Genomic DNA, 12,179 nt, shown 5'->3' with positions numbered 1-12,179 from the left:
AATGGCAAAATACGTTCAGATTTTGAAGTGGTTTGATGTTGGGGTTTTTAAGCTTTAAAAGTTGACATTATTTTATTTTGGGTATCAAACTTGTTCTATTGTAAATAAGGTTAATAATAACTGAAAAAAATTCAATTGTCTCAGTGGAAACTTTTAGTATAACCCAAAGACTTCTGCACAATTAAGTGAATTGTTTCCATTTTTACTCCACAAATATGAGAAAAGTATTTACTTTTACAATTATAATAAATCCTTGATATTTTATTTATTTGGTTTATCCTTGAGGTTATTAAAGTAGTTATTGTGTAATGAATGTACTCTTCTATACAAGCACTAAAAGAAATGTGATCTTGGACAAATGGACACTAATTAAATACCAAAGCGACCAGTATCATATGATAAATGATGATCTAGAAAGATAAAATAAATGATACAAGAATTTGGGAACATGATTGCTCAAATATTTTGTCCTATTAAAAGCTCTGTATTCTAAATAAAATGTTGAAAACCAGGAGAGATTCCTTAAGATATTCTAAGGAATATAATGTTCTGCAATGTATAATAATACAATTTACCTTCCTATTAAAGAATAACTTTGCTTTACATTACGGTCTGCTTAGCTTTTCACCAACACAATCAAAGTAATGAGAGGCATATACGGACTTATTCTAAGTATTTCTAAATAAAGATGACATTTTCAGGATTTTATTTGTGGTTTTGTTTGGTGTTTTGTAATATGCAAAAGTACAAAATGTGTCAGTCTCTTAAGAAATATTTGTACTGATTTCAGTAAGACTTCGTTGACTAAGGGAAGATTGCAAGATTAACACCTTGATTTTACATTCTGACAACATGAATGTACTTTGTAAGTATGGTTTTGATACAGGCACAGTTCTTCAGAGGCTGTAAAACCCAGAAAACATTGTAGTAGTTCACTACTTTGCAGAATGCCAACTATTAGTATTTCTCCAATTAAATACATTAGTAGTGTGCTCTTAAACAGAAATAGGAGTCTCTAACGACAACAAGGAAGACCCTCATAAAGCTAAATGTTACATTTCCAATTATAACACTTGGGAAGCAGTGATAGGAAAAAATGCTGGCTGTTACATACCAGAAGAAACAAGTCAAAATGACTTTCTTGGAGGTTTTCTTTTTTCCCTTATCACAGCTCTACACAGTGGTGCCTTCTGACCTATTATGTTGAACATGTTCAGACTATTCAGCTGTTAGAATAAACTCCAGGAGCAAGTATGAAATGAATTTCCTATTGAAAACATGTTGATAAAATGTTGGAAGGTAGAAGTAGTGGCACATGATGGAGAGAAAATGACTTTGAAAATACTCAATCTAATGTTCATGTTTGGAATTAAACAAGTAGTTGCCTAAAGCTTCCCCTGTAATCAGGAAACTGCATATCTTGCAAATTGTATTAGGAGATGGATTCCTCAAGCAACTAAATAAACTGCAGTGCACATGAAGTACAGATAACACATTTCCAAATCTTTTTTGGGGATACAACCATAATTATAACGAAACTCTACTGTGGATCAGCTCCTCTAGATCCATTAAGGCCAGGTTGTAGCTTGTATTTAGTTCTTTAAAATTAGTATAGCACTACAAAAGAAGGGATTGAAATAACGACCTTAACATAGCAAAAGTAAAGTCACACAATAGGTAGCATATCATAGTCAATGACATTTTTTTACTCTAAGTTAGGATTTAGACTGCTTAGCTCAGTACTCCATCTACTCAAGAAAAGAAATCAAATGTATGATGTCAGTGCACAGATACTACATGCTGTATACTCATGTATAACATGTTCAAGTGGCAGAATAATTTCCTATGAAGTGTGTATATTTCCATTTCCAAGGAGACTGGATGAGTCTCTCAAAATTCTTCCTGAAACAAACATCAATGTGAGCCCCTTTCAAAGCTATAGAAGACTATCCTAAATATATATATATATCCTAAATATATATATATATATATATATATATATATATATGATATAGCTTTCTAGGTAATCTCCAGAGTTACTTGTACTGTACACAACCTCTCTTTCTAACGGTTTGATGTAGGCTCCAAAGTTAAAGTATGTGATGAATCATGCAGTAAGTCAAGGAATTATTAGAGTATGGTAGTGACCCAAAAAAGATCAGATGGTACATATTTCTCCTGAAGGCAGAGGACACTAGTGGAGAGAAATGGTACAAAACAAAGGAGTGAAGTTCAGAGGAGCCATTCCTTTTCAAGTCTTCTCACCCTTCACCTCATAGATCCTTTTAATCCCTCATGGGTGCTTCTATTTTCTGTGATTTCATGTCACAAACAACAATGGGTTAGAGAATGCAATTTAGAAGTTTGCATGCTATACAACAAAAGATGTGGCAGGGGAGCTGCAGATGAGAAGTATTGGTTTATTTTCATTCAGTGTTGACTTCTGAAGATTTTTAGGGAAAAAAAAAAAATGCAACCCTCAAGACCTGGAAAGATCTGCAGGCATATTTTTGGAGAGAGACAAATCCTTCTCTCCCATTGACAAGCTTCCCTGAATTGGATTTATTTTCTGATGTCTTAACTTTGCAAGTAAGAGGCTGAAGTAATTTTTCAAGCTCACTGAAGACAGCAATCTGCTGTGAAGTTCTAGTTTCAAAAGTTGGTATGCCACTGTTTTGATCAGTCTTTAGCCATCCTTACTAGTTGGTAGTGAGATTTGTGATATTAGTCTATACCTGTTCTGATCTCCAATCATCTGCTGCAGGGGAGGAATAAGCAGTAGTCTTGGTGAATATTTCTGTTTCTCTGATGTCATGACTCAGTAAGTTCTTTAGCAATGTCTAGAACTTTTACAGAGAAATCCTGTCTTGGTGCTAGAATTTGAACAGTTAAAAATTAATATTTTGTGGTGATTTTTAATGTATGGGGTAAACCGAATAGGCAATGTGGTTGGATGAATTGAGTGGCTGGATGTGAGACATAGCATGGACTAAGAAAATATGCCTCAGAAGACTTACAAATTGCTGGATAAACTGCTCTACACTGCACATTACCAAATATATATCTCCCCTCCCTGCTTTTTTATGATATTCCATTAAAAACTGAGTCATATTAAACTTTTTCATTTTTACATTGAGCATTTTTTCTGTGTGAAACCACATATGTATATATGAAGGAACATATATACACTTGGTTGAAATGATTCTCACATACATCAGCGCCCTGTGTCTTCAACACAGTTCTTAAGACCCTACTGCAAATGGCTTCCACATTTTCACTCCTTCAGGGTATTTTTTTAATAAATTATTGAAACATCTTCTGTTGTCATTATCAATACAAATTAAAAGCCAAGCATGTCTGGGGATTAGTTGGTTTAGCAGTTATGACAATTTTATAAAATGGCAAGTCAAAACTGTGGAACTTTATATGTGGAATAATAAGATTAGCTTAGGCTGGTGCTTGCATTAGCAAGTAACTCAGTTGTGATAGGAATAGAGCAGAAGAGCAAAAAAATTGGTGCTGAGGACCCTACATTTCCATAATACAGTTTGTTGCTGCACCTGCTTTGCCCTTGTCCTACCAGAAACTCTAAGCCTGAGACAGGCTTGGCCTGAGAAGATACTACACAAGATCTGGAATGCTTGCCTGGGGTTTTCAGGTTGCCATGACCTGATATCAAGAGTTTATCATAATCAGATAAAATTCCAAAAACCTTACCTATGTCCAAGAAAACACAAGCACCGAGGGGCATCTAACAGTCCTAACATACCTCTCCAGAGAGAGAAACGGCCACTTTCAGAATAAAATTCATCCCACTGTGAAAGAATTGCCAATGAGGTATAGACTAGAATGTATGTCTTGTTGTATAAGCTATGGAAGTTCCATCAAGTAGCCTAGATATCTAACATCTAGAATGTCAAATTTAAGAAGCAAATATCCAGATAGCTCCTCCTTCATTACTAAATCATTTTGATGTTTTAATTAATGTTAGATCAGTTGTGAAATAATAAGGACAATGTTCATTCAAACTGGTAAACATTTTTTTTTTAAAAAAAATTGCATTAGAAAAAAATTACAGAATATGGAATGTTCAGTCTGGTAACAAAGAGGGAGAAGGAGACATAGTAATTAAAGAGGAAAGGGGAGAACAGACTGGCAAAGAAATATCTGGAAAACTGTGGGAAAAGGAAAAAGAAATTGTGCAAACCCAAGATTTTTCATTCAAGCTCACACACAACGTAATTTTTTAAACTTATACAAACTTATAATTAATTTTCTTTTTTTTTGTCCAGACAATTAAACATACATAATTACATCTATTTTGCATTTTTCCATTTTCATTAAATGTTATTAAGTTTTAAAATTTGTTGCATAAGATTTCTATATTGTCTAAATATTTCCTTGATTCTTTTTTCTTGACAACATTATTTATTTTACTTGACTACATTTCCAGCTAATTTAATTTCTGAAAAGCTTATTTTTACTATTTATTCAAAAATCTTCTCCCACTTCTTTCAAAACATCAGTTGTAAAGCATAAGTACATATATGGACAGAATTTGTCTAGTTGTTAGACAATTTTATCTCGTCTTTTTTTGGTTAAGGTAGTGCTAGAGAGGTGTTCATGCCCATTCTAACCTTAAAAAAGTCTGTACTCTGGTGAAAAAGAAAATGGATTGTATACCATACACATCTGAGATCTGTTATTTTCAATAATAACATGTGATAGAAGCATTCGTTACAGACTAGAAATAACTTATTCCAACAGTTTGCCATGGTAGAGTTCATGTTAAGTGTTGAGATGCTAACAAAAAACAGGAAATCAAATACAACTGGCTCTTTTCCAGTAGATGGCATTCATCAAAATAGTATATTTCCAAGACACATTATTTCTCCTCAATCTGCAAGTTCAAGGTAACATCTTAACAAAAGAGAGTCAAACAGATACTTCTCTTAGCTGGCAGCACTGTTTATTTCCCACCTCAATAAATCTAATCTATTCTAAGAGGACTTTTCCCTCAACTTTCAGGTCAAACTTAATTTTCAGATGTCATCCATGGGTTACTAGAAATATGCAAAGCTACCTGAACTTATGAGTTAAACAGCTTTTCTAAAGAGACGTGCTTTTGTCAGCCAGACAAATGTTCCGTCTCATATATTTTTGCAGATTACAGCATAGTATTTTGATAATAACTATGGGTCAGATCTTTGATGGGTATAAATCAGAAGAGCCCTTCCAAGTCCTAGCCAGTTTTAGTTCCAGCTAAGGAAGTGATTTACACCATCTTGGGACTTTTTCAGTCTGTATACTTTATTGTTCTCTTCTCAGGTAGTATTTTTAATACTGTTCCTGCAATGAAATCATAAGATGAAAAATTCTAGTGAATTAGACGGGCAGAAATTATCTGAAAGGCTTTGGAATAAGCAGAAGTGTCTGCAAGCATAACGCTTTTTGAAGGAAAATGGGAATCTTCAAAATTATGGAGATGATAATGTTTTAAAGAACACCCACAGAGCTGTGCTACCCACACTTATTTGCTTGAAAAGCAGTAACTTGTGCCCACAACCTTACCAGTACAGCAGTCCAGCTGACTTCATGTTGTGGGGGTGGCTCTGCTTCTAAACAGGACTAGTCAAGGACTGATACTTGTATTAACCCCTTGAGTCTCCTGCAAGTGCTGGAATATCTATGTAGATTGTGGGCATGTCACTGAATCAAGATTTTTGAAAAAAGATTTCAATATTTTTGAAAAATGTCTGATAAATTTCAAAATCACTTACAAGGTCAATTTTCTTTTCTCAAGGCTTGTCCAGCCCAGCATATTTTGATTCAGCCTATACTGTGCAGTGGAGTCTAAGACTGCTGCTACTGGCTACTGTCTATATAATGCCACTGATTACTGTCTGTATACTGCCACTGATTACTGCCATGCCTACTTCAGAAACAAGAGAATCACCTCAGCTACTGATGTGTTTTGTGCAAGCAAATCAAGCCTTGCTGGGAGGAACAGTCTTGCACTAATATAGCTTTTATGCTTTTTAACCCTACTTGTTACCAGTGTTATGCCACGTGGAAAAGTTGTGTTTGGTGGATACATTGGCTCAGATCAGCACAACTTCTTGTATCTCTGATCTCCAATCTGCTTTATGAAAAATACTGCTGTAGGTTCATCTTGTAAAATTATTTTCCCTCATTACTTTTTGTGTCTTTTCCATTCATTTCTATTTCTTGAATTTTAATGGTGAAGGTCTTAGAAGATATTCCGCAAGGAATCTGTACAGGCTTATTCATCCTTTCCTTTTGTTTCCCAGAAATATTAAGCTTGATGTATCCAAGGACCACATATTTACATTTTCTGAAGCTGCATTACACTGATGGCTCCTCATGATATGGTGGTTGTTAATGGATTTTTCTCTTTCCAGCTGAAGAGCTACAAGCATATAGCAGGCATTCACATTAAGGCTGAAGCTGGGATTCATGGGGATCTAGTCTAAGCAGACACTTGGTTTTCCTCCAAAAGCAATGTAGTGAGAAAGACACCTCTAAAAGCCAGTACAACCTATCTATCTTGGATAACTATTTTAGCACAGGATAACTGTCCTTGTAGATGCATTTGTCTATGATCATTTGAAGGAGCCCAGGTGAACAGCTTAAAGCAGGCCTCTAAGTTTTAGACAAGCAATGATGGGTAAGACAAAAAGGCCAAATTCTGTGACCTTTTATTTTGTACTATTAAATCTTACTCCCATTCTATTACTCTAGTCCTCAAGGTCTCTTAACTCTGCACAATATTCAAGTGCTGCTTTGTATTTATAGTTCCTCTCACCTTTATGCCATCAGCAAATTTCATTGAGACATTGAAACATTTTTGCTTTTTGTGCCAGGCTCATAAACGAATATATTAAATTACATTGATTCTGAACCAAGCTTTGAGGAACTCCACTAGTAACCTACTTACAGCCCAACACTTTCCCCTTCAGCATATGATATTTTTCTGTTCTCTTTAGCCATGGTCTTACACAGTGTAAAAATCTTATGTTACTTTGCATTTTTCTAGGCTAGAAATTTATAGATATTCAGAATTAGACATTGGAACACTGATTTCTGCAAATTAATAAAATTAATTAAATTATCTAGTCAAGGACTCCAGGAGTGCAATTCAGTTGTCTACACATGGACATCTATTTCCCTGACCCTCAGCTGCTGCTTTAGTAGGTATCCCGAAGGCTCTGTGCCATATTTGCTGTCTCCATATGGACATACAGGGTACCTTAAGACATGTCAGATAACACTGGAGGCCAGCTCCCAGGCAACTGGTTTGTGCCCTTTGTTGATGTATTGCATGTAGACAGCAAGGTTTTGGTATAAGGCAGGCTGCAGGGGTGGCTTCTGTGAGATCAGAGGCTGCCCAGTGCCAGACATAGCCAGTTCAGTCCAGTTCCACAACACATCCACCACAGGTCAAAGATGAGCCCATTAACCAAATTGGTGGTGGATCTGTGAAAACATATTTAAGTAAGAGCAGAAAATGAGAGAGAGAGGAGGAGGGAACAAAAAGCGAGAAACAAGAGAAGGAACACCAAGGTCAATGGAGGAGGAGGTGCTCCATGGCGGAGCAAGCACACACACTCCTCCCTCAAAGGGACTGAAGCTCATGAAGGACCTATGCTGGAGCAGGTACGTACCTTGAAGGGACTAGAGTCCACAGAGGTCCTACATCAGTACAGGTACTTCACAAAAGGGACTGTGGCCTAAAGATGATCCCATGCTGGTGCTAGTATTATTGTTATATAGTAATGACTATGTTATTTTTTATCATATTGCTTAATATGAAAGTAAACTGTAGTTTAGGATCAATATATTACTAACTGGAAAGAAAATTCTTCACTTTATAGCACATTATTGAATCATAGAATCATTTAGGGTGGAAAAGACCTTTGAGATCATCAGGTCCAACCATTAAACCAGGACTGCCAAGTCCATCACTAAAGCATGTTGCTAAAGACTGCATCTATGTCATCTATGTGGTTCCTAAATACCTCCAGGGATGGTAATGGGGGAGTGGGGTGTGTGCGGGGAGCAGGGGAGGGGAATTTAATCTTCAATCTAAAACTTCCCTGGCACAACCCGAGGCTGTTTCATCTTGTGCTGTCACTACTTATCTGGGAGAGGAGACCTACCCCCACCTGCCTACAGCCTCCTGTAAGGTATTTGTAGAGAGCTCTAAGGTCCTCCCTGAGCCTCCTTTTCTCCAGACCAAACAACCCCAGTTCCCTCATCTGCTCTTCATAAGACTTGCACTCCAGACCCTTCACTAGCTTCATCACCCTTCTCTGGACACAATTCAGCACCTTTACATTACTCTTGAAGTGAGGGGCCCAAAACAGAACACAGTATTCGAGGTGCGGCCTCACCAGTGCCAGAGTACAGGAGGACAATCACTTCCCTTGTCCTGCTGGCCACATTGTTTTGGATACAAGCCAGGGTGCTATTGGCTTTCCTGGCCACCTGGATACACTGCTAACTCATTTTCACTTGGCTGTCAACCAGCACCCCCAGGTCCTTTTCTGCCAGGCAGCTGTCAAGCTGCTCTTCCCCAAGCCTGTAGCATTGCATGGGGTTGTTGTGACCCACGTGCAGGAAGGACCTGGCGCTTGTCCTTGTTGAACCTCATATAATTGGCCTCAGCCCATCAATCCAGCCCATCCAGATCCCTCTGCAGAGCCTTCCTGCCCTCAAGCAGATCAACACTCCTCCCCAGCTTGGTGCTGTCTGCAGATTTACTAAGGGTGCACTCTATCCCCTTGCCCATGTCACCAATAAAGATATTAAACAGGAATGGTCCCGGTACTGAGCCTTGGGGAACACCTCTTGTGACTGGACACCAGCTGGATGAAACTCCATTTACTACCACTCTTTAGGCTTAGCTGTCCAGCCAGGTTTTAACCCAGCACAGAGTACCCCCATGAAAGCCATGAGCAGTCAGTGTCTCCAGAATGTTGTGGGAAATGGTGTCAAAGACTTTCCTGAGGTCCAGAGAGACAACATCCACATTTCCCTCATCCACTAGGCAAATCATCTTGTCATAGAAGGAGATCAGGCTTCTCAAGCAGGACCTGCCTTTCTTAACCCCATGCTGGCTGGGCCTGATCCCCGAGTTGTCCTGCACATGTCATGTGATGGTGCTCAGGATGATCTGCTCTATAACCTTCCCCGGCACCAAGGTCAGGTTGACAGACCTGTAGTTCCCCAGATCCTCATCCCTGCCCTTCCTGTAGATGGGCATCACATTTGCTAACCTCCAGTCTTCTGGGACCTCTCCACTTTGACAGAACTGTTGATAAATGATGGAGGGTGGCTTGGTGAGCTCCTCTGCCAGCTCCCTCAGTACCCTCAGGTGGGTCCTATCTGGACCCATAGACTTGTGCACAGCTAAGTGGAGCAGCAGGTCACTGACTGTTTCCTCCTTGACTGTGGGGAACTCATTCTGCTCCTCACCCATCTTCCAGCTCAAGGAGGTTGAGTACCCAGAGTGAACCTGGTCTTGCTATTAAAGACTGAGGCAAAGAAAGCATTAGGTACCTCAGCCTTTTCCTCATCCTTTGTGGCAATGTTCCCTGCTGCATCAAATAAAAGATGCAGATTATCCTTGGCCCTCCTTTTGTTGCTAAGGTATTTGTAAAAACATTTTTTGTTATCTTTTATGGCAGTAGCCAACCTGAGTTCTAGCTGGACTTTCGCTTCTCTAATCCTAGCCCCGCACAAACTCACAACATGCTTATAGTCCTCCAGAGTTGTCTGCACTTTCTTCCAAAGGTGGTAAACTCTTAAACTATCCTTTTTTTTCTGAGTTCCAGCCAAATGTCTGTTCAACCAGGCTGGTCTTTTCTCCTGCTGGCCCATCTTTTGGCACATGGGGACAGCCTGCTCCTGCGCCTTTAAGACTACCTTCTTGAAGAACGTCCAGTCTTGCTGGACCACTTGGCCCTTCAGAACTATCTCCGAAGGGACTCTGTTAGCCAGGCTTTTAAACAGGCCAAAGTCTAAGGTAGTGGTTCTGCAGTCCCCCTTCCTTACTCCTCTGAGAACAGAAAACTCTATCATCTCATGATCACTATGTCCAAGATGTCCACCACATCATCCACCAGTCCTTCTCTGTTTTAAACAGCAGGTCCAGTGGGGCATCTCTCGTGGGTGACTCACTGACCAGCTGGGTCAGGAAGTTGTCTTCCTCACACTCCAGGAACCTCCTAGACTGTTTCCTCTCTGCTGCATCGTATTTCCAGTGGACATTCAGTAGGTTGAAGCCCCCCATGAAAACAAGGGCCAGCTATCTTGAGGCATCTCCCAGATGATTGTAGAGTGTTTTGTCGGTCTCTTCATCCTTGTTGGGTGGTCTATAACAGACTCCCACCAAGATATCCGCCTTGTTGACCCTCCCTCTGATGCTTACCAATAAACACTCAGTCCTACTGCCACCAGCATTCAGGTCTAAACAGTCAAAACACTCCCTGACATACAGAGCTACTCCACCACCTCTCCTTCCTTGCCTATTCCTTCTGAAGAGTTTGTAGTCATTCATTGCAGCAACCCAGTCATGCAAGTCATCTACCATGTTTCTGTGATGATGGTTATGTCATAGTCTTCCTGCTGCACAATGGCTTCCAATTCCTCTTGTTTGTTGCCAGTGCTGTGGACATTGGCATAGATGCCCTTCAGCTGTGCCATTGGTCTAGCCTCCAACCCTGGCATGCCGCCCCCAGGCTCATCTCTAGCAAGGCTGGTTTTATTCCCTTCCCCCTTCAAATCTAGTTTAAAGCTCTCTCAATGAGCCCTGCTAACTCCTGACCCAGGATCCTTTTCTCCCTTTGAGACAGGTCAACTCCATCTGTTGCCAGCAGGCCTGTTGCCCTATAAACTGACCCATGATCAAAATACCCTGAAATTTAGCCAGTGACACCAGGCGTGGAGCCAGGTACTAATCTTATTTGAGCTCAAAATTCTGAATCCCAGGGACATTGGTATATAAGATACACAAGAAGTGGAAAAGGAGACAGTCTATATCATCAGAGCATTGCAATGGTTTTATCTAGTATTTAACATGTATAAGTTAGACAGATACCTATGTTGATTATATAGGCTCCCTACAGCCACACCAAAGCCCTAAGGAAAGAGTCTGTACGTTTGCTAGATGGTTTTCTACAACCATTGACCATGCAAGGAGAATAACTATTTGGTTAGATCTGATGCTTACGTTTTTGACAGATAAGGTTAACAGTTTATTGTGGACAATGACCACCAAAATCTCACCTGATATATATTGGATGTTTTATATGCCTCCAATACAGAGAATATAGTTGAGTGAATATATCACTGTACTCAATATTATTTCACTCTCTGAGGAGCAATACATTATACCTACTAGCATTACCCCTAACATTTTGGTGAAAATGAGTTATGATTTGCATCATTAACTATGATTACTGTTTCAAAAATAGACATAAAATGTTTGTATTTCCCATTTTCTGTTAGAACAGATTTCAAAGCTCTCATACATTCCAAAATATATTCTTTTAATTTTTTTCCTAGAACACTGCTACTTTACAGAATTGAATAGGGCATTTCATGTTGTTGATCTATATTCAGGCCAGCTGTGGTTAGAATACAAATTAGGTAAAAAGTTTTAGAGTACTTGTGCAATAAAACTACACTATGCAAAGACAGATACTATTCAAGAGGGATATACAAGAGAACCTAAATGAAGGTCTTCAGTAACCTCACAAAAGGTATATAAGTGCCTCTGTGAGATAATTAATCAGTTTCCCATGCTTAGTGAGAGGCTGCCTAGACAAAAAAATGAAACATAAGGTTCAAGTGTTTGGATAGGCACTTGGGTCAGGGCACATGACTGATATGGCATTAAAAATTTTTTACCCCTTTTTTAAGATACACATCAAGTAAAGGAGAACAAACAACCTCTGTTTTTCACCAGTGCTCACTCGTTAAAGTGCATGCCAGGAAATAGTATTCTTAGGTTCTTCTGAGTGCAGCTCCACTTTCACAGAACAGTCTTCAGAATTAAGCTGCCCTTAGCACTGTTCATCACAATTGTTGTTCACTTGCTGAAGATGGTACGGCAAAGACAAGTATCTCCTTGCTGTCTACAGCAAACTTTCAAA

This window comes from Falco rusticolus, chromosome 1 (genome assembly GCF_015220075.1).
Source record: "Falco rusticolus isolate bFalRus1 chromosome 1, bFalRus1.pri, whole genome shotgun sequence".
Lineage (NCBI taxonomy): Eukaryota > Metazoa > Chordata > Aves > Falconiformes > Falconidae > Falco > Falco rusticolus.
This window is presented reverse-complemented; position numbering follows the sequence as displayed.